Raw genomic sequence first — 24,464 nt, forward strand, 5'->3', positions numbered from 1 at the left:
TAAAGAAATGCAAACTCACAACACAGTTTGATAAGACAGGAGAAAGTACAAAATAAATAGCCACCATTAAGACTGCCTTGGTAGTCTAGACATCCTGGGGTAATGAGAGCTTCAGGCTGTCATATGTCCCCTGTGGCTGAGTTAGCATCAGTCCCCACAGGCCTGAACCTGACTCTAAGGACAGTTTCTTCCACTCAGACCTACTGTGGTAAGAAACTCCATGTACACGTCAAGCAGCTGCGCTCTCACCAGGCTCTGATTCCCTTTTCTGTGTGGGACATAAATACTGCCCTGTGGAATATAATGTAATTTTGTTGATTGGAGATAGAGTATTTCAATTCCCATAAATTAGACCATAGCCAATGATTCTGGATGTGGTCCAAAGCCATTAATTACATGCCAGTGAGGAGGTACAGAGTTGGGAGGAACTGTTGCAGATGTTAATGTTTTAAAGCATCTTCTTTTCCCCTCTCAAGGTCTCGCCTACTCAATGAAACTCTGCACTCTCACAAAACTGTGTAACCAGGAATGTTACAATTATCACTAAACATGTTATATATTGTGACTCTAAACATGTTATATATTGTGACTCTAACAAGAAGAGTCTGTTAAACTGGACATTACCATCTGTCCCATGAAGGTCCCACTTGAGGTAGGCAGAATATAAAGATGGAAACCATGTGAATTTGGCAGTCTGAAGAGAGTTCCTTGGGTCCTATAATCCTTACAGGTTCCAGGCCAGCTGTGGAGGACATAGCAGGGTGAGAAGAAGGGGCCACGACCTTCCTGGATCCATGAAGGGAACATGCCTTCTGAAAATATTCTAAGATCCATGTGCACTGTGTACTGGAGACTTTTGACTGTTCTGTTCTCCAGAGTCCCAGGCACATTATGCCTGGCTGACAGCTTCTCAGGAAGTATTCCTCAAGTGCCAGCACCTGGCAGAGGCTTGCCTGCTGCTGATGCATTAATGAAGAGTGGTTATCCAGGTGCCTGGAGCCTTCTGTGCCTGCTCTCTGATCCCTTCACAACAGGAAAGGGAGTGTCTACACCTTTGAAAGGATGCTGTTGGTGTCCAATCCATGCCCTGTGTATTCAGCAAGAGACACTCTCTAGAAGTCACCTGAATACAGGTAGCCACTCTGAACCTACTTCCTCAGATCTCAATTGGAAAGTGGAGTGGGAAGCATCAGGTCCTTCTAGCTCCAATCACCTCCAATAGGAACCATGCAAATCCAGACAGTGAAGAGGAGCATTAATGGTTATTATTAGCCACGAAATTAACAAGATAGACTGACTTGTCAAGGAGTAACATGAGAAAGATGTCAGCTATGACATTCTGAGAAAAATGCAGAAAATAGACACTTTCTTTATATATAAATAATGGAAAAAGGTGCTAACAAATGAAGATCTTCACAACAATTATATGGATGGTTCCTCAGGTTCTAGGATTATTACACGTTGTAGGCCAGGTATAAAAACACACATGGAAACCTATCTAAAAATTAATTTTTTAAAAAATTGTGGACACACCCAACATTCTGTTATATTTGTCCATGGCAGAGAGGACTAAAATGAGTCCAGACCACATGGGTTTGGCCTCATACTGAATGTTCAAGAACCAGCCAATGAGACCCTAAAACAAGAAATAAGACTGGACTTTTTACAATCTGGCCTGCATGGTGGGCATACACCTGGATACTCTCCTCAGTGCACAGTCAAAGGCCACTGGAAAACAAAGGCCTTGTAGGTTCCCTGGTGTGCTGTGCTTTCCTGTTGGCAGGGTAATGGGCAGCTGCCTGGGTGGCAGGTGAAGGTGGGCCCTCCAGAGGCCCCCATGATGAAGAGCCTTCTGGAGGCACACCAGGATTCATTCCATACAAGAGGAAGCTGACCTTCATGCACAGTTCCAAGCAGGTAAGGTCAATGTTGGCAGGACAAAGGAGTCGGCTTGAGTCCTGCAAGGCAATGTGCTACACAGACTCCGCTCTGGCTCCTCATTTTGCCTTGGCCACTGGGGCCAATGTCTGTGGGAGGCAGTGGAGTAAAGAGCCCAAGGTAGAGCTACCTTGAGGCCTGTGTGACCAAGGCCAGCTGTAGGGAGAACGAAGCCTTCCTGCAACAGCACAGAACACGGTAGCCATACATGGCCCCACCTGGCTGTCTGAGGCTTATCAACAAATAGCATGATCCTGTCAGGGACCAGGAAAGTCCCAGCTGTGGAAGACCACAGACATCAATTGCTGGTAGAGGCAAGGTTGTTTGAGTGCCAGGGGGAGCCAAGTGTGAGACCTTAGAGGCTTCAGGCCCATTCTGAGGACCCAAGGACACTGAGGGCCTTTGTGAACCCTCATGGGGAAGCAGCCTACTGGGACTTCTGTGTTTTCACAGTGCTTTGCTCCTGCTCCCATCCAACCTCCTCCCTGTCCTGCCTCTCAGGGGAGAGCCACTGTTAAAGTCAATCCTTATCCTAGATCTGCAGAATAGCTGCCCCCAGGGCTGCAGCATGGGCAGTGAGCATGAGCTACAACCCGGAGTCCACCATGCTGCAATGGGCCCGAGGTGAGCAGAGCCAGCACCAAGGAAAACTAGGGAACATAGATCCACTGAGCTGAGGCAGCCCTGCTGGGCCCAGTGTGGATACCTGCTCTATACAGCACTGCAGCCAGAACCTCCAGGCTCCATGATCCCAGGACTTCAACCTCCTGCTTGACAAAAGTGAGAAAATGGGAGTGGGGTGAACATGAATGGAAATTGAGGCTCAAGCATTGTTACAATAGCATCAGTACTTTTCCAAACCTTGATTAGCATAAGTTTGAACCAACAGCGTTGACTCACATGCTATATAAACCCCTCACCTAGGACACTTAGATGATAACATGATATTGGGTCTGTTTTTGTCTCTATAGGAGTTCTGCTTTTATTTTCACTCCAATTAAATTCTATTCCATTTACTCTTGCCTTCCCTATCTCATTAATTTAATTCTTTGGATGTGTGAGGCAAACCTGGAAAGACATTAGAGGTAAACTGCTAGACCTTATTGCAGCACTGGAGAGCATAGCAGACATTCAGAGCTATAACACTGAGAGCTATGATATGCCACTTAATGGTAGTTGAAAAGATTCAGACTTTCCTGGTTGCAACCTTCAAAGCTGACACTTGTAGATGATGTGGATTCCTGGCTGCTGAGCCAAATCAGCCATCCTACTGGTTCTTGTCAAGATGCCGATATAGAGCTCATGTGGCCTGTGGCCCTGAGGAGACTGCTATGTAGCCAAGGATGTCCTGAGGCAGGGCAGGCCAGTGCTGAGGTAGATTAGGGCAAGCTGTTCTGTCACTCTGCTGAAGCCTGGATTATGCATAGTGGCACACCTACCACAAAAGCACACTCTATAGCAGTACCATGGCTTCAGATACCCACTGAGCATGTGCAATCAATGACTTCAGTCTTCTGCTTCCCAAAGCAGGGAGCAAAGTAAAGCTAAATGTGGATGAAATTCAGGACTAACCAATTTCATAATTAATTTTCCAAGCCCTGGTTAGCGTAAGTTTGGACCAATAGCAGTGAACCAAGGACTCTATAAATTCCTAAACTAGCACACTTGGCAGAGAAACCCAGCTGTCTATTCCTCTCTTGTGTGGCATGAGTTGTGTTCCTGTAACTCAATGAATCCTACTATTACACTCACTCATCCTGGTTTGAGAATTTCATTCTTTGAATTCATAATAAACAAAATAAAAATGGAAGGTGAGCTGCTGGGTTATACTGCAACACTGGTGGTCAGGGCCTGCCATTAGGAGCTGTAAGTACTTCCTGAGTTCAGATGCTTGCAGCTTGTGCAGACCCCACCTGGCAGCAGCAGAAGTAAATTAAGTTTCACCTCAAAACTGTGGTTTCCTAGGCATCCCCTCTTTGATTAGCTGCTAACACTTAAAATGAGCCAGCTTGACTGCAGTTATCTGCATCTTCACAGACTGCTCACCAGCAGAACTGGTGAACTCAGCTTCTTAAACTCTAGCTGTGTACTTCTATCATTGTTGCTTGGGTACAGATAACAACTCTAATGAGTGGCTACCTTATCTGCATGTGATGTTGAGATTTAAGACAAGTTTCAAGAGGGAGCTCTGCACCAGAATGCAGGGACCTAAAGATCTCTGCTAGCTTTTGCTGTGTTGACTTTTCTACACTGGGTACTTAAAACCCTTGCAAAAATGACCATGGTGGCTCCAGCCCCTTGGGATTACTACAGAAAACACTTTGTGAAGCCCTAGATCCTCCCCACTGATACCCAAATCAGAGCAGAATAGTGCTTAGTGCCAGTAAGCTGAACATCACCTGAACCACCAACCTGGTGGTGTAACTGCAATTTATGGACAGCATGTGTAGTCATTTACTTCATCGTTTTATTGTTATTTCACTGTATTTTATTATGCTGAAGTCCATTGATCTACAGGAATGAATTCATCATATAGAAAAGCATCTTGCTCTGTGAAGGCTGTGTTGGGAGGAATCAAGCTGGAATTCAGAATCACCTCCAGAACAGGACTACAGTCACTGCATTTGCATCACAGGGGGACATGGCCTCCTTTCTAGCACAGTCATAAGATCAGTTTGAGATGAAACTCTACCACTTCTGTTGGTAGGATGAGTCTGTGTACACTGCAGGCCTCTTTAGCCAAGAAAGCCTATTTCAGTGTTTACTGTGAATCACAGCAGGGGATGCCTGCCCTTGTCAGCTCTGAGGGTCAGAACAGGCCAGGCCATTTTCTCCACTGCCACTGAGCAGTGTGTTTCAGTTTTGTGCTAGAGCTCCCTGCCTGGGGAGGTCTCCAGTATTGCAACAGACTCTAGCAATTCACTACCAACTTATTTCCAGGTTGTTCTCACACAAATCCAAAGAATGTCCCAGAAGATATGTGTGAAAGCAGTAGAATTTATTTAAGTATGAAAAATAGAAACAGAACTCTTGCAATGGCAAGAAGGAATCCAACAGCAGGTTTTTAGTCCAAGTGAGCTAGTCTAGGGGATTATCTAGCACTTGGATCAATGATATTGGTTCAGACTCATGATAATCAGAGTTTGGAAAAGTACTAACGTGATTGTCACCACACTGAAGCCTGAATTTCCATTCTAGTTCACCCCAGTGGTATTTTCTCACTATTGGTTGGCCAGCAGGAAGTTGAGGTCTTGGGATTGTAGAGGCTGGAGTTATGGAGGCAGTGCTGTGTGCAGTTAGCATCCACCCTGGTCTAAGCCTGGTCTTGGTGTCTCAGGCCCACATCAATGTGATGGGCTCCATCTGGCTGCAGCTTGCCACCCAAACTCCAGGCCCTGTGGGCAGCCATTCCATAGCTATATCATAGCTATATCATAATGCCAGTCAGGCATTATGATATAGAAATTTTACTCTAAAGACAACAATGATGAAAACATCATGAGACTAAGGCATCTTTCTTCCACTCTCCTTCTACTATGAGCGTGGGACTGTTTTCCAAATGCCATGGAGCTGAACGTCACAGCACTTGGGTATCATTGCTGACCTATGAGGCCAGCTGTCTTGCAGAAAGCCAGACATTAAAAAAACTAAAAAAAGAAATCCTTCTTCATTTACTCTGGAAAATACATCGATTTTTCATAAAATATCTATTCTAATGTGCAATGAGTTTAAAGTAACTTAAAACAAATTAATAAATATTTCTAAAATTTCCCATCTTTGTTTCACTGCAAATATTGATAATTATTATCCACTCCAGGAAATAGTTTGTGGGTCCTTATAATCTTTAAGAATGTGAAGGGATTCTGCAGGACTGGGAACAGCTGAAACAGGAGTGTTCGTGGGAAAGATAAACACAGTAAGGTCACTGGGGTCAGGGTCTGTGAGTGGAGGGCAGGGCTCACATGGATTCTGCAAACTTTTTTCTTTAAAACTAAATCCAGGTACAGAATTTTGGCATTCTGTGGAGCTGGGTGGTTGTTATACCATACTTCTAATGTTTTTTTAAATAATTCATAATAAAAATAAATTGTCGGGGGATAGGGAGGGCAGCAGAATACAACAGGCACTAGTATTGCTATATGTATATACGTGGCTGTATAACCAATGTGATCCTGGAATCTGTACACGTGGAAAAATGAGAATTCATACCCCATTTGAATCAAATGTATGATATGTTAAGATCATTGCATTGTCTTGAACAACTAATAAAAAAACAATAAAAAAAATAAATTGTCATGAACATGTCATTTAGAGTTATGGAAGCAATTACCAGAAATCCTATCAACAAACGTGGCTAAGTTTCTGGTGCAGTGTGAAACCAACGTGGGCAAGCAAGCCTGGAAGAGGAGGCCCTGTGGTTCCATTCCTCTTGATATTAGATACACCTCCCTCTGCATCTCAACAAATTAGAATATTCAAACAGATCAAGTGAAGAGAAAATCACCATGCAGAACTTAGAGATGAGGAGAAAGTCTGGAAGGAGGAGGAACTGCACCATGTGTTAGGATGTGGGACAATGGGGGCTTTTTCTTCCCCTTCATTTTTCATCTATTCTGTTATGTGGCTGTATACTTTCATGTATAGCATAAAATTATTTTTAAAATTAGCAATAGATCAAAAAAGACAGATAATTTTTCTTTTCTCCTGGGAAAGACTGGCTACCACATGGTTCTATCTCTCCCGGTTATTCACACATGGATGCCTGGTGGCTGCCAACCTTCTGATCCTTAGAGACTATGATCATAGGTGTACTCTTCATCTCTCCTGTCTCTTCTTTGGCTAGCTGTCCTCAGCTGGTGCTGTTAAACCCAGGGCCTCCTCTGTCTTGACCTGGTTCTCTTCTTTATTTAGAAAGTTACTAATCTTTGAATTTGGGTACACCCTTAATAATCCTAAATAAACTACATCTGCAAAGACCATGAACCTCACATTCTAAAGTTCAAGGTGAACATGAATTGGGGAGTACATCATCCAACACACTATAAAGACCAAGCAAAATGAATTACTAAAGGCACATGCTCCAAATATAATTCTTGCTTCAAATGAAGAAGTACATGGGTTAAACCTAGGCTCACTTGATAGAACTCTAAAGCAACACTGCCCCCCCACAAGCTGTTTAACTTTTCCAAAACAACCGAATCAATTCTGATGTGATCTGCATATCAACCACCCGTAAATCTAAAGATGTACTCACCAATATAAGTACTGAACACCTTCATGCTTTTTCACTGTTCCAGGTATATTCACTTGTAACAGAAACTGAGTCTTTACCAAAACCAAGTTCAACAGAAAATGATCTCATTCATCATCCAATTGGCAAACAGAAACTTTGTTATATAATGGACAAGACACTAGTATAATATTTGTAGGTATAATTATAAAATATGCTGTAGGTGTACTATTCTCTTTGAAGTCATGTGTATGTCTGTGAGTGTGTACATGTGGAGATGGGAGAGTGGATAGATAGATATTGAGGGATGCTGGACAGGATCAAAGTGGACAGCTGGTTGGGTGCTTTCAAGGCCTGCCATCTCTTCCTGGCAGCTCCCTTTGAAGTTGAGCTGGGTGCATGTGACTGAGCCCTCATAGTAGACTGGATGGATATCTACCTCATTTTCAGGCCTCGAGCAAATTCCTCCAGTTTCTCTATACTGTGCAGAACAGATAGCCATGAACCACAGGTGGCTTCATTGCCAGCTTGAATCAGCATGAATCCTTGGGTCAGCATGGGTGGAGAGACCAGAGTCACTGGATTCTTAACTGGGGAGTGAGGAACAGCCATGCTTCTCCATTTCATGGATCCTTTAAGCGTCTTTCCTTGCTATAGTTTGGGTATTGACAGATCTTCCAAAGCCCATTTACTGAGGCTTTGTCCACAGGGTGGTATAATTGGGATGAAGAGGAACCTTTGAGAGGTGGGCCTAGTGGTAGGCCTGAGGCCCCTGAGGTGTGTCCTTGAGGAGGAGTGTGGGACCCTAGCTGTTCCCTCCTCCCCTTTGACTTCCTGGCTGATGACAGGAGTAGTTCTGCTCTGACACACCCTCCCACCATGATGGGCCACTCCGCCACAGGCCCAAAGCCACAGCACCAAACCATTGTAGACTGGCATCTCTAGAACTGTGGACCCAAAAAAACCCTTTCTCTTCATAAGCTGATTAGCTCACATATTTGTTACAGTGAATGAAAGTGGACTAACACAATTATCAACTTTCTAGAGACTCTGAAGCAGTCATGCACGCCCTCCTCTTTGCTCTTATAGCTTAGCCTCCACAGTGCCTCCTTGCAGCAGGCCTGTGCCTGTGCATGGCCTGTTTTCCCTACAGAGCTCTTTAATGAGGCTGGATCCTCTGCCTTATTTGTTGTTATATTCCAGCTCCAGGCATAATGAGCACATGACTTTCTTATTTGTCTTCCTGGATAAAGAGAAAGAATTTGTCAAAATGTCATTTATAAGCCAATTTTCAAAAAGAATTTATTATAAAGTAGATGCCTCCGTTATTACAATTGAAGTCTAACGCCTGAGTTGTCACAGGTCCAATTGGGTCTTTAGCTCCCGACGACGCACTGTCTGCACTGATTTCCAGACACTTCCTCTCTGTGCTTCCACATCCCAACTCCAGCCTGCACACCTCTCTGGGCATACATCTTCCCACTTCCCAGGAATGAAGGTGACCTGGAGGGAATGGCCCTTTCACATCTTGGCACACATAGCTGCAGGAAGACACACTCCTGTTCATGTCACTTCTTGCAGCTTCAAGAAGTATTCCACTTCCTGTCTTTACCAGTGGCCTCTGCTCTGTAGAGTCTCTTGCGTGTCTGTGTTCCTCCCTGCAGATTTCCATTTCTTGTGAGAGATAGGGGTATAATTTTATTTTGTTACATATGGATTTCCAGTTTTCCCAGAACCATTTGTTGAAGATGCTATCCTATCTCCAGTCTATGTTTTTGGCATCTTTGTCTAATAAGATAATTATAATTTTTTTTTTTGATTAATCTCTGTGTCCTCTGTTCTGTACCATTGGTCTACAAGTCTGTTGTGGTGCAAATACTGTCCTGTTTTTGTTACTATTTCTCTATAGTTTAGGTCTGGTATAGTGATGCCACTTGCTTCGCTCTTCTTACTAACTATTCCTTTAGCTATTCTGGGTCTCTTAATGGATCAAGGACCTAAGAGTTAGATCAAAGACTCTGCATCTAATAGAAGAAAAACTAGGCCCTAATCTTCATCATATGGGATTAGGCCCCAACTTCCTTGATAAGACTTCTATAACACAAGAATTAAATCAAGAATCAATAAATAGGGTGGAATCAAACTAAAAAGTTTTCTACATCCTGGGAGAAAATTTTTACCCCTCACACATCAGATAGAGCACAAATATCTAGGGCATACAAAGAACTCAAAAAGCTAAGCACAAAAAAACAAATAACCCAATCAACAATTGGGCCAAGGACCTGAACAGACACTTCTCAGAAGAGGATATATAATCAATCAACAAATATATGAAAACATGCTCATTGCTCATCATCTCTAGCAATCAGAGAAATGCAAAGCAAAACTACTCTAAATATCATCTCACTCTAGTCACAATGGCAGCTATTATGAAGACAAACAATAAAAAGTGTTGGCGAGAATGTGGGGGAAAAGGCACACATACTTGCTGGTGGGACTGCAAATTGGTGCAGCCAATATGGAAAGCAGTATGGAGATTCCTTGGAAATCTGGGAATAGAACCACCATTTGACCCAGCTATCCCTCTCCTCATACTATACCCAAAGGACTTATAAACAGCATACTATAGACCACAGTCACATTAATGTTGATACTAGCACAATTCACAATAGCTAAACTGTGGAGCCAACCTAGATGCCCTTCAGGAGATGAATGGATAAAAAATTGTGGCATACATACAAAAAGGAATTTTACTCAGAGAAAAAATTACAGCATTTGCAGGTAAATGGATAGCATTAGAGAAGATAATGCTAAGTGAAGTTAGCCAATCCCCCCAAAAAACAAATGCCGAATGTTTTCTCTGATATAAGGAGGCTGACTCATACTGGCTGGGATAGGGAGGGGGAGCATGGGAAAAAATAGATAAATTCTATATAGTGAAGAAGGTTTGGAGTAAAAGGGCGGAGGCAGGGAATTAGCAAGAATGGTGGAATGTGATGGACATGATTATCCAAAGCACAAGTATGAAGACACGAACTGGGTGTCAGACTACTTTATATACAACCAGAGTTATGAAAAACTGAGGTATATGTGTAATAAGAGTTTTAATGAAGAAAGTACATTTATAAAAGACATGAAATGGCGTGAACATACTCTATATAAAAAGATATGAAGAATTGTGCTATGTGTAATATGAATTATAATGCATTCTGCTATCATGTATTTAAAAAATAAAATCAATTAAAGAAAAAAAAGGTTTCCATTTCTTAAAGTGAAACTCCCCTCTGGATCCTCCAGGAGACAGCAAGAATAAGGGAGCTACATTTGCCCCAGCCCTCCGACAACCTCATGTATACCAGAACAAGCAGCATTCCCTTGCAGCTGTGTCCTCTTTTCCAAAAGGACGCTGTTTAGCAGATGGAGGAGGCCAGTGGACACTCTACAACAGGTTTCTACCATCAATGGCTTGACCAGTCAGGGAGACTGACAGCACCCGAAACTTTCCTCAGCTTACAGGCTCAGGTTAATCCGTCTCTTCAAAAAACCTTGCTACTTCTACAGAGCCCATCCCCTAATGGTGGAGCTGCAGAATACAGTGGCTCTACCTCTGACTACTGCCCTTTTCACCTGTGGAGACCATCTGAGTATCCCCACTGGGAAAGGGAGGCCCTGCCACTGCAGGAGAGTGGAGGGTGAGCCGGGCAGCCTCCAGCCAGGCCCTCAACCTAGTGGTCACAAGGCCTGGCCCTCCTCCGTGTGGCCCTCAATACTGTGGTCAGAGAGCACACAGCTCTGATCCTGTCTGCTGGCCAAGCTTTCAATCCACGTGTGCAGTTTACCTGGATTCAGTACCTCAATTTCTTTTTGCTGCCAGCCACATTTTGTGTTTTTCTCCTGAAAGATCAATTCCCCTCTTGGACCATGGCTTTGATAAACAGGTATCCCAACATGCTCTCACCACCAAAGGGCCTTGCAAAGAACCTAGTGTGTCCTTCTGTGGTCTGCCTCCCTCCTAGGAATGTGAGACCCCTGAACTGGGTGATAAAATGTGCTACGTTCCCAGTGAATTTTTGTTAAATGAATGAGTGGAAGGAACAAAATTATCAAGCAAAGTGGTTAAAGGACCCAAAGAAATTTTCAGACACAATTAAAAGTTTAAAAAACCCAGAAAAGTATCCCAGGTTGTGTGGTGGCAAAAGTGTGCCTGAATCTAGACCTCAGCACCAACATGCAGAGTAGACTCAACTCTAAGACACCATTAACACCGAAATGCAACAAGTAACCTCAGCTTAGCCACCACCCAGTGTGCAGGAGATAGTACCTGGCTCAACAGATACCAGTGACCAGACAGCTGTCATGTCCATGGTGAGCAGGGATTCTTTTTCACAGTTTTAACTAATTTGTGCTTGGGCATAAATTTTAATGGAATTCATATTAAAATCCCAAAGACAATTCTTCACAGAACTAGAAAAAGCAACCATGAAATTCATGTGGAAAAATAAGAGATTCAGAATAGCCAAAGCAATACTTAGCAAGAAGAGTGAAGTAAGACACATCATAATAGTATAGCTTAAACTGTACTACAGAGCCACAGTAACAAAAACAGCATTGCATTGGCACCAAAACAACAGAGAACAATGAACGGTACAGAATAGAAGACACAGAGACAAACACAAAAAATACCATTATATCATATTAGACAAAGGAACCAAAAACATACATTAAATTTAAAAAGTCTATTCAACAAGTGGTGCAGGGAAAATTGTAAAGCCACATAAAACAAAAAGAAAGTAAAGCCCTCTCTCACTCTTTACAAAAGTCAATTGAAAATGGATCAAAACTTAGGCACTAGAACAGAGAACCTGTGCCTAATAGAAGAAAAAGTAGGCCCACATCTTGATTATGACAGCCTAAGACCTCCTTAAGGAGACTCCTACATTCCAAGAAGTAAATTCAAGAATTAATAAACAGGATAGATTCAAACTAAAAAGTATATTCTCAGCAAAGGACACAATCAATAATGTGAAAAGAGAGCCTACAGAATGGGAGAAAATCTTCCCCACATGCACCTCAGAGCATTAATCCCTAGGATATATGCAGAACTCACAAAACTTAACACCAAAAAAACAAATAACCAAATCAATAAATGGGCTAAGGAACTGAACAGACACTTCACAGAAGAAGCAACAAATACATGAAAAAAATGTTCAACGTTTAGCCATCAGAGGAAAGCAAATCAAAACTACTCAAAGATTTCATCTCACCCCAGTCACAAACATGATTATCCAGAATGCAATCATCAAGTAACAATAAATGTTGGCGACAATGTGGGGAAAAGGGTGCATGCACACATTGCTTCTGGGACTGCAAATTGGTGCAACTATTATGGAAAGTAGCATGGAGGTACCTCAGAAAACATGGAATGGAACCAATATCTGACACAGCTATCCCTTTCCTCATTTTATACACAAACGACTTAAAATCAACATATTACAATGACACAGCCACCTTATGTTTACAGCAGCTCAACTCATAACAGCTAAACTATGGAACTAACTTAGGTGCCTTTCAACAGATAAATGAATAAAGAAAATGTGGTGTGTATGAGTATAGATATACATGTGTGTGTGTTTCTGTGTGTGTATATATATACACACACAAAAAAACAATTTTACACACATATATATGATGGAATACAACTCAGCCTTAAAGAATGAAATTATGACATTTGCTGGTAAATGCATGCAGCTTATCATGCTAAATGATAAGCCCATCCCAAAAAACAAAAGGTTGACAGTTTTCCCTGATATGCTTATGCTAATCAGTGTATGAGAAGGTGGGGGAGTAGGAAAGTATACAGTTGCTTTAGATTGCATAGAGGAGTAAAGAGAGGGGAAGGAGTATATTGGGTGGGTAGAATGGATAGTAGAATGAATCATCATCCAAAGTACATACACAAATACATGACTAGTATGATGCTACATCCCGCACAACCAGAAACATGAGAAATCATACTATATTTATGTATGATATGTCAAAGTGGAACACCTTTTTAAAAAAGTTGATTAAAGAAAACATACCAGTTTGCAGAAAAATACATGACTATAGTATCGGCCCATAAATTGATTCACCTGGAGACAATCATGCTAATGAAGATAAACCAGTTTACAAAAAACAATGGACAAAGGTTTTTTTCTGATATGTGGAAGCTAACTAACAACAGGAGCAGTGATAGGAACAGAAGTACAGTACATTAGACGATGGGGAATGGAGGGAAAGGAAAGGACATAAGCAAAGGAAAGACAGTGGAAAGACTCTGACACAGCTTTCCCATGTATATACATGGAAACAACACAGTGAATCCCACCGCCATGTACATCCTAAGAATGCAACTCTAAAAAGGTAAAGTATAATTATATAAATAGGGACTATATCAAAATGAGTTTTTTGTGGCTCAGTGGTAGAGCACTTGCCTAGTATGTGTGAGGAACCGGGTTTAATTCTCAGTACCGCATATAAACAAAATAAACAGTCCATTAACAACTAAAAAAAAAAATTTTAAAACGGATTTTATAACTAAAACAACCAATAAGTGAAAATTAATAAAATGAAACATTTCCTCGGTTCCTTTAAACATTTTAATAACACTCAAATCAACATCAAATGAATGGAAAGAAAAAAGGGCTTTTAAGAGTGGGTATACACTCTCTCCCACTTTTCTGCCAAATAATGACTCAACTATTGGGACAGACTTTTTCTAGCTTCTTACCTCCAGAACTGTGGGAAGTAATTTTCTATTCTTTATAAATCTCATAATTTTCACTATTAGAAATTAAAATTAACAAATTTCAATATTAGACTAATTATCTAAAATATAACAATACCTTTGAAACCGGAGTTCGAAGACGAAGCTCCATGGCTTCTGCTGGCAGGTAGGTGCTGCCCGCGAGGGGCAGGGAGGCCTCTGCAGCAGAGAGGAGTCCTAGCTCTTGATGGCGGGCCATTCCATCCAGGGCTGCAGCAGATCCCAGCAGATCCTCAACCATTTCTCTACGAAGTCGAAGAACCATCTCCGGGAAACAAAGCAGGCTGGAACTTCCTCGGGACTCCGGTGAGGCGAGGCTCCAGGGAGGCTCTGGGGAGGCTCCGGCGAGGCGAGGCCCCGGCGAGGCAAGGCAAGGCCCCGGCGAGGCTCCGGCTCCGGAGAGGCAAGGCGAGGCTCCGGCGAGGCGAGGCGAGGCCCCGGCGAGGCGAGGCGAGGCGAGGCTCCGGCTCCGGCGAGGCGAGGCTCCGGCTCCGGCGAGGCGAGGCTCCGGCTCCGGCTCCGGCGAGGCGAGGCGAGGCGAGGCTCCGGCTCCGGCTCCGGCTCCGGGCGAGGCGAGGCGAGGCGAAGCTCCGGCGAGGCGAGGCGAGGCGAGGCGAGGCTCCGGCTCCGGCTCCGGCGAGGCGAGGCTCCGGCTCCGGCGAGGCGAGGCGAGGCGAGGCCCCGGCGAGGCGAGGCGAGGCTCCGGCGAGGCGAGGCGAGGCTCCGGCGAGGCTCCGGCTCCGGCGAGGCCCCGGCGAGGCGAGGCTCCGGCTCCGGCGAGGCCCCGGCGAGGCGAAACGAGGCCCCGGCGAGGCGAAGCGAGGCTCCGGCGAGGCCCCGGCGAGGCTCCGGCTCCGGCGAGGCCCCGGCAAGGCTCCGGCTCCGGCGAGGCCCCGGCGAGGCGAGGCGAGGCCCCGGCGAGGCGAGGCGAGGCGAGGCTCCGGCTCCGGCGAGGCTCCGGCTCCGGTGAGGCGAGGCTCCGGTGAGGCGAGACGAGGCTCCGGCTCCGCGAGGCTCCGGCTCCGGCGAGGCGAGGCGAGGCTCCGGCGAGGCCCCGGCGAGGCGAAGCGAGGCTCCGGCGAGGCCCCGGCGAGGCGAGGCTCCGGCTCCGGTGAGGCGAGGCTCCGGTGAGGCGAGACGAGGCTCCGGCTCCGGCGAGACGAGGCTCCGGCTCCGGCGAGGCTCCGGCTCCGGCGAGGCGAGGCGAGGCGAGGCTCCGGCTCCGGCGAGGCGAGGCGAGGCTCCGGCGAGGCGAAAGGGCAGCAGTCTGGACGGCCTCACAGCTTCTCTTCCCAGAACAACGTCCAAGAGGTTTATATAGCACTTGGTCCAATGCTATTGGTCCAAACTTATGCCAATTAGGACTTGAAGGAAGTACCAATGCTATTGGTCCAAACTTATGCTAATTAGGACTTGAAAAAAGTACCAATGCTATTGGTCCAAAGTTATGCTAATTGGGTTGGACACATACTAATGCCATTGGTCAGTCTCTTTTTAATATTCATAGTACATTCATTCATAGAATCAGCCCCAAATTCCCACGCTGACAATGAATGAATGGCCTGGGAAGCGATCAATGGCAAAACCGCAAAGAGCTTGCCTCTCATTCCCAAAGCCATGGGTTTGATCCCTGTTCCAAAAAGAAAAATGAAAAAAAATTACAGATAAATTTACATCAGCAAAAAGGAAATAAACAAACTATCAATACATAAATCTTATTCAAAAACATACCTGCTCTGAATTCTGCAGATCTCTGTCAAGTGTAGCCTTACCCTTTACCTCTTCAAAGCAATTTTTCCCAAAACTTGAGAGTCATGGACCATGTCTTAGTTATGTCTCTTTCGCACCTATGCCAGAGGCGACGTGGATGTGTGGGATGTAATCCTGCTGAGGATCAAGGTCTGATTTGGGGCCAGCTTGGGAAGCATTACTGGTGATATCAAATAATAGTTATTTATTAAAATTCAAATTCATGCATGAAAAAAGTGATATAGAACAAAAAGATGGTATGATTAAAGGTCAACAAGAAGCAAATAGGGCTGAGGTTGTGACTCAGTGATAGAACCTTTGTCTCCCACGTGTGAGGCACTGGGTTTGACTCTCAGTACCTTCTATGAACAAATGAATAAAATAAAGGTCCAGAGATACTCACCGGAGCTCAGGCCCTTCCCAGATGCACTGGAGCTGCAGTGGGATGCTCAGGCCCAGCCCAGAATGCTTCTACTCACCTGCAGACACCAACCAGAGCTCATGTACAGTCAAGATCTGCCCCCGCTGACCTGGGCAGGAGGCCAGACACAGGGTAAGCCAGTGTCCATCCCTCAACTGGGAGACCTGCACCGAGCTTAAGTCTGGCCCAGGACCACGTCCCCACACTGGCAGACACCTGTTGGAACTCAGGCTCTGCCCAGATCAGCCTCACAAACCTGCATGGAGCCCAGGAAAGGGTAGGTCCAGGTCCATCCTAACACTGGCTGACCCTCCCCAGAGCTGAGCCTCGGGCCATGACTGCCTCCACCCACCAGCAGACCACTGCAGGAGCTCAGATCCAGTCCAGAGTCACCATGAGGACCTGTGCAGGAGACAGGGCCCAGGGTAGCCCTAGTCCATCCACTCATCTTGAGACTGGCACCAAAGTTCAGGTTCTGCTCAGGACTGCCTCCACCCTCGAGCAGCTACCTCCAGAGCTCAGGTTTGGACCAGGACAGACTGCCCACCAACAAACACTCGCTGGTGACCAATCCTGGCCCATTTCAGCCTTGACGACCTGAGTGGTAGCTGAAGCCCAGAATAGGCCCTGGTCCATCCCACCACCAGCAGACCCTTGCTGTATCTCAGGCACCCACCAGATTGGCCTTGTAGATGGGCACAGGAGCCCAGGAATAGGGTAGCCCTGGGAGCATATGTCCAACGCCACACCACCACCAGAGCTCAGACTCGGCACGGGACTGACTCTGCCACAGGCAGAATCCTGCCAGAGCATATACAAGTCCCAGATCAGCCTCACTACCCTGCACAGGAGCCCAGGCAAGGGGAGGCCCTGTTGCAACCCACCACCTGCAGAACCCCACCAGAGCTCCAGCTCTGCCCAGATCCAACTCAAAGACCTGTCAGGACAAAAGCCGAGTCCAGGGTTGGCCTGTCCTTCCAGTCATCAAGAGGCTTGCATTGGAATTCAGGCTCTGCCCAGGACCTACTCTGCCCACTGACAGACAGCTGCAGAACTTCAGCCCCAACCAAGATCAGCCTCACTGACAGGCACGGGAGCCTAGTCCAAGGTAGACCTGGTACCAGCTGAAATACGCAGGCCCCAAGAAGAGCTCAGGCCAGACACAGGACCACTTCCGATCAACAAGTGGAGCTCAAATTCGGCCAAGATTGGCCCCGCTGACCTACTTGAAGGCAGAGGCAAAGATAGGCCCAATGTCTTCTCGCCACATGCAAAACCCCACCAGACATCCAGCTCTACCCAAATACAACTCCATGATATGGCAGGAGATGAAGTCCTAGCCCAGGGTAGACCAAGGCAATCCAGTAACCATGAGACTAGCAGTCTCTGCCCAAAGGCCTACCCTACCAAAAGTCATTTTGGCAGCCACCCAGATCAGCCTTGCTGACAGGTGCAGGAACCTGGCCCAAGGTAGGCCTGGACCCAACTGCCACAAGCAGGCTGTGAGCAGACCTCAGGCCAGAAACAAGACAGTCTCTACCCAAAGGCCCACCTCTGCCAGAGCTCATCTGTGCCCCAATCCACCTTGCTGATCCACTGAGAAGTCCTGACAGGGTAGATCCTGTTCCCTCCTGCCAACAGCTGACACCCTGCTGTATCTCAGCATCCAACCAGTTAACCCTTGCAGATGTGCACAGGAGCCCTGGCACAGGGTAACACTGGGAACATATGGCCACCACCAGACCTCCACCTCTGCTCAGGCTTGGCCCAGGACCGACTCTGCCCACAGGCAAGACACTCTCCAGAGCTCATTCCCAGCCCAGGTCTAGCTGGAGCATCTGCAGCAGAGCCAGGGAAAGGTTAGGAATGTTCCATTCCTCTACTGTCTGAGCCCTGCTGGAGCTCAGGCTTGGCCCAGGACCACCACCACCCTCATGCAGTCCCCTGCTGCTCATAAATAGCCCATATTTTCCTTGCTGACCTGCACAAGGGCCCAGGCAAGGGGAGGCTGAGCTCCATCCTGACAGCTGCAGACCACCACCAGAGCTCCAGCTCTGCCCAGATCCAACTCGACAACATGGTAGGAGACAGAGGCAGAGCATAGGGTAGCCCAAGTCTATCAAGTCACCTTCAGACTGGTACCTGAGCTCAGGCTCCTCCCAGAAATGACTGTCCACTGTCAGACAGTCACCAAAGTTCAGCCCCAGTACAGATCTCCCTCTGACAGGCAAGCAAGCCTGCCCCAAGTTAGGCCTTGGACCAATGCCACAAGCAGGGCCCAAGCAGCCCTAAGGCCAGACACAGGACCGTCTCTGCCCACAGGCAGAGCTCAAACATGCCCAAGATTGGCCTTGTTGACCTGCGCAGGATCCTGTGCAAGGGGAGGCCCAGTTCCACCCTGCAACCTGCAGAATCCCACCAGAGCTCCAGCTCTAACCAGATCTAACTCAGTGTCCTGGCAGGAGACAAAGCCAGAGCCCAGGGTAGCCCAAGTCGATTCAGTCATCATGAGACTGGCACCAAAGCTCAGGCTCTGCTCATGAATGACTCTACCCACTGACAATCAGTCACCCAAGTTCAACCCCACCCAGATCAGCAGTGCTGACAGGTGTGGGAGCCTGGTCCAAGCTAGGCCTGGGATCAACTGCCACAAGTAGGCCCCTGGTAGAGCTCAGTCCACAAGTTCTACAGCCTCACCCCACAGGCAGACACATTCTGGACTCTGGTTCTTCTCCGATCAGCCTAGTCCACCTACTTGGGAGCCTACACATGGATAGACACAGTGCCATCCCACCAGTGTGTGATCCCTGCTGGAGCTTAGACTCAGCCCAATACCACCTCTATCTATGGTCAGATGCACACCAGACTCAGGCCCGGGCCAGGACTGCCTCTGCTCATTTGCTGACTCCTGCTGGAGCTTGAGCTCAGCCCACATTATCCTAGTACACCTGTGGGAGTCCAGTAGTAGGCCTGAGTTCATTTCTCCACTGCCAGATAGCAGGTGGAGCTTAGGCTTGGCTCAGGATGGCCTCTCCAACCTGCACGGGAACCTTGGCAAGTGTAGGAGTGGTTCCATCCCACCACCTGCACACCTCACCTGGACCTCAAGCTCTGCCCAGGAGCCAGGCCCCAGGGAAAGCCCTGGTTCTACCTGCCACCACCTGACATCGGTGGTTCTTAGGCTCAGCCCAGGACTTCCTCCACTCATTGCCAGACATCTTTGGGAGCTCAGGATCACCCCAGATCTGTGAGGATGACCTGCAGTGGAAGCCTGGGCACAGAATGCCCACAGGTCCATTCCCCCACCAGCCAACCACTGCAGGAGCTTATGCCTAGATCTGATCTGCCTGGCCAAACTCTCCTGAGCTCATGCTCAGGGTAAGCCTAGGAACATCCCGCCACTGGATGACCTCTTCTGGAGCTCAGGCTCTGTCCAGATCAGCCTATTGCAACCGCATGGGTGTCCTTACCTAGGGTAGGCCTGAGGCCAGAAGACCCTCACCAGATTTGAGGCTCATCCCAGGACTATCTCAGTCCACTGGCAGACACTTCCAGAACTAAGGCAGGGCCCAGGACTGTATGCACCCATCAGCAGACTCCCAATGGAGCTCAGGAAGGCCAGATCCTCCTCATGGATCTGCATGGCTGCCAGAACCCTAATTAGGTATGGATCAATCCCACCAGGGGAAAGCCCCCAGGAGCTGATGAATAAATAAATAGCCAAAACAATAAATAAATAAAGGAAGGAAGGAAAAAGAAAGAAAACTAGTTCATTCATATTTTTGATTTTATTCACATTTACTTTCAGTAGGACATCATGGATTGACTCTATTCTTCAATGCAAGAGACTTACTTATATTACCTAAGCCTGATTTGGGTGACCCAAATGTTATCCATGCAAAAATTAAACATAATTGTAAAATATTGAAGATTTCTTCCCTGACTTTCACAAATATCAATCATATTCACCAGAATACCCCATCTGAAAAATTTGATTTCACATCTGAAATTTGGAAATAGAACCAGAATTCCCAAGCTGGCAAAGGGCTCTCTACATGAGGCAAAATTGTTCCCAGTTGGTAGAAAACAGTATTTTGATGATGTTCCTTTGGGTTTCCGAACAACTCACTAGAGGTTAATCATATACGAAGCTCGTAAAATTCAAGAAAAATAAACAAACACCTTAATAAAAATGGGAAAAGACAAATGTAGGCTGTTTATAAAATATCACATACCATACACTTGAGATGGCATTTCATGTCAATATAGTAATCCAAAGAATATATAAAGTACATTTGTGTGTGTGCATATCACATAAAAAGAATAAAGAGAATGAGAAAACCTAATGTTGACAGTGTTTGAAAATGGAATTGTCATGCTCTGATAATTGCAATGAAAAATTGTCATAACCCTTCTGCAGAGAAGTTTAAAATATATACCAAAATTTGAAGTGCACACTTTCCTTTAACCCAAGAATTCCAACTCAAATAACTTATGTATAGTTATTATGGCAAATTTTTAAATTTTACCATGAAATTGATCATTGTAATCAAGGTCCCCATTGGCTGGGGATCAGACCTCAGGTCCCTGGGGAAAGTCATTGGGTACCATTGCATTGCTCACACCCATGCCTTTCCTGGGGGTTGCTTACAATCATAAACAGCCCTCCTTCCAGAGATGTCTCTCTCAGCTCTTGGGCCATAGTTTCACTGGATTGGTAACATTTTTCCCATTAAACTCTAGGACATTCTTATATATTTTGGAAATTCAGATTCAAGTGTTTCTTCACATCTACAGGTTGTCTCCTGCGCTGATTTTTGTCCCCTTCTGTAGTATGGGCAGATGTTGTCCATTATCTATTCTTGCTTTTGTTGTCTGTGCTATAGATGTTGTATCAAGAAAGATAGAAAAAAAAAGAAAGAGAGAGAGAGAGAGAGAGAGAGAGAGAGAGAGAGAGAGAGAGAGAGAGAAAGGATGGAAATAAGGAAGGAAGAAAAAAAGAAAAAAGAAAGAAATCATTGCCAAGACTAATGAGAATGACTGGACAATGAAGGGTTTTTTTCTCCTGTTTTTTTCTAGGAAATTTGTAGCCATAGGTCTCACACAGGTCCGCCTTGCCGACCTGCACAGGAGATGGTGCCCAGGGTAACACAGGGTCCATTCCTCCACCAACTGACCCCTGCTGGATCTAAGGTTCTGCCTAGATCTACATTACCAACATGCCCAAGAGCCAGGGGACAGGGTAGCCAGGGTCCATAAAACCTCTGTGAGACCTCCACCAGAGTTCAGGTTTGGTCTGGACAACCTGCACCCACCAGCCAACCATGCTGGAGCTCAGGAATGCCTTTGCCCACTGGAACTCTCTCCAGAACTCAGGCATGGCCCAGGATCTCCTCTGGCCACAGACAGATAGCAGCTGGGGCTCAGTACTGGCCCACATCAGCTTCTATGACCTGAATGGGAGCAGGAACACAGAGTAAGCCCTGGTCTTTCACACTACTTGCAGACCCCAGCAGGAGCTCAGTCTCTGCCCAGATTGACCATGCAGATTTGCAAGGGAGCCTCAGCACAGGTTAGGCCCAAGTTCATCCTGCCAACATGATACACTGCCTGGAGCTTAGCATGCACCCAGGATTGCCTCTGCCAACAGGAAGACATGTTCTGGAGCTCATACACAGCCCAGGTCCTCCTCAACGACCTGTGCAGCAGCAAGAGTTCAGGGTAGGCCCAGGGTTATCCCACCACCTGCAGAACCCCACAGGAGCTCTTGCTCCTCCAAGATCTGCCTTGCTGACATGCATGGGAGCCCATTGCATAGGATAGCCCTGGATCTATCCCGCCACCAGGAGATCCCCTGCAGGAGCTCAGGACTGGCCCAGATCTTCTTTGCCAACCTGCATGACTGCCAGGGCTCAGATAAAGTGCAAGTCAATCTCTCCGCCAGGAAAGTCCCCAGGAGCTCAACAAGAAACAAATAGCCTAGATAGATAGATAGATAGATGAATCTAGATTATGCATATTCCTGATTTTTTTTTTTGCATTTCCTTTCAGTAGGACTTCATGGATTGACTCTATTCATTAATTCAAGAGATTTATAGAACCTAATCCTGAATTGGGTGGGCCAAATGTTGTCCATGTAAAAATAAATCATGATTGAGAAATATTGAAATTATCTTCTCTGACTTGTCAACAATATCAACCATATTCACCAGAATATCTCATCTGAAAAACTTGATTTCACTCTGGAAACTTATAAGAAGAACCAGAATTTCCAAGCTGGCAAAGAGCTCTATACATGAGGCAAAACTGTTGACAGTTGCTTGAAAACAGAATTTTGGTGATGTTCATGTGGGTGCCTGCACAGCTCACTCACCAGAGGTTAGTCATACACTGAGCTCCTATAATTCAAGAAAAAGTAACAAACAGCCTATTAAAAATGGGAAAAGACAAATGTAGGTCATTTATAAAATATGACATACTATAAACTTGAGATGGCATTTCATGTTAATATAGCTATCCAAAAAATATATAATGTGTATGTTCCTATCTAATAAAAGAATAAAGAGAATGAGAAAAATCTAATATTGACAGGGTTGGAAAATGGAATTGTCATGCTCTGATAATTGCAATGCAAAATTGTCAGAGAAGTTTTAGAACATTTACCAAAATTTGAAGTGCATGCTTACCTTTTGGCCAAGAATTTCAATTTAAGTAACCTATTTATTGTCATTGTGGCAATTCTTAAATTGATCATTGTAACCAAGGTCCGAACCAGCTGGGAATCAGACCTCGGGTTCCTGGGGAAAGTCACTGGACACCATTTCTCTGCTCACACGCATACCTTTCCCAGGAAGGTTGCTTAGGTTAATAAAGACAGGTCTCTTTGCAGAAATGTCTCTTCCAGTCCTTAGCCATGATTTCATTGGATTGGTAACTTTTTTGGCTATTAAACCCTAGGACATTCTTATATATTTTGGAAATCCACAATGTGAAAGCATTTCCTCCCTACTGCAGGTTGTTTTCTGCCCTGACTTTGATTGTCCCCTTCTGCAGTATGGGAAGATGTTGTCCAATATCTATTCTTTTTTTTTTTAAAGAGAGAGTGAGAGAGTGAGAGAGGAGAGAGAGAGAGAGAATTTTTAATATTTATTTTTTGGTTCTCAACCAAAAAACACAACATCTTTGTTGGTATGTGGTGCTGAGGATCGAACCCGGGCCGCACGCATGCCAGGCGAGCGCGCTACCACTTGAGCCACATCCCCAGCCCAATATCTATTCTTGTTTTGTTGTCTGTGCTATAAATGTTGTAACAAAAAAACAAAACAAAAAGAAACAAGAAAGAAATCATTGCTGAGACTAATGAGAATGACTAGACAATGAAGGGTTGTTTTCTCCTGTTTTTTTTTTTTCTAGGAAGTTTACAGCCATAGATCTCACATTTAAGTCTTCCACTCACTTTAAAGTGATTTGCATGTGGCCTAGGATAAGCATCTTGTTTCATCTTTTGGCATGCGGGCATATTGTTTCTCACTAAATTTTTTTATGGAGTTGTTATGGTTTTATATCCATAAGATCACCATATGCAAATAGAGACATTCTTTACTTCTTTTCTGATTGGGCTGTATTTTCTTTCTTTTTCATTCCTAACTACTCTGGTTAGGGCTTCTAGTACTCTGCTGAACAGAAGTGGTGAGCTTGGGCATTCTTGCCTTGTTCCTGATCATACATAAACAGCTCCCACTGCCACTGAGGATTATATTATGAGGTTTTCATATATGGCCTTTATGGGGTTGAGTTAACTTCTGGCTCTTTCTAGTTTATTGTGTATATTTGTTATGAAGGTGTTGAATTTGATAACCATGTGATCTTCATCCTTGTTTCAGTTGATTTGGTGTGTGACAGATGACTGTTATGAGGTGCTCAGGGAAATGAAAATCAGAACCTCAATTAGACATCACACCACATGCTACAGCTCTGTGTTTTCTTATCAAAAACCCACAAAAGACATCAAGTGCTAGTGGAGACTAGGGGGATTGGAACCCCTCTATTGGTGGGAGTGAAACATGGTGTGGCTGCTATGGAAACTAGTATGGCAGTTCCTCAAAAAAAAATTGAACTAGAACTCTCAGGAACTGGCCACACCATTTCTGTGTATTTACTAAAAAAAAACTGAAATTGAGTTTTGAAAAAGGTATTAGCACTTCCACCTTCATTCTAGCATTAGTCACAGGAGTTGGGATGTGGAAACAATTCTAGATGTCTATCAAAAGATGTATAGGTTTACAGATTATGGCTGATCACACATGAAGCTTCAAATAAAG

The 24,464-nt window shown here is 45.4% G+C and overlaps 1 pseudogene; it reads right to left on the reverse strand.

Annotated features, from left to right (window-relative positions):
• The window catches only part of LOC144373483 (short coiled-coil protein pseudogene), a 56,495-nt pseudogene extending 42,101 nt beyond the window's left edge, over positions 1–14,394 (reverse strand).
• Between the last annotated feature and the right edge of the window lie 10,070 nt (positions 14,395–24,464).

Source organism: Ictidomys tridecemlineatus, unplaced genomic scaffold (genome assembly GCF_052094955.1).
Source record: "Ictidomys tridecemlineatus isolate mIctTri1 unplaced genomic scaffold, mIctTri1.hap1 Scaffold_411, whole genome shotgun sequence".
Taxonomy (NCBI): Eukaryota; Metazoa; Chordata; class Mammalia; order Rodentia; family Sciuridae; genus Ictidomys; species Ictidomys tridecemlineatus.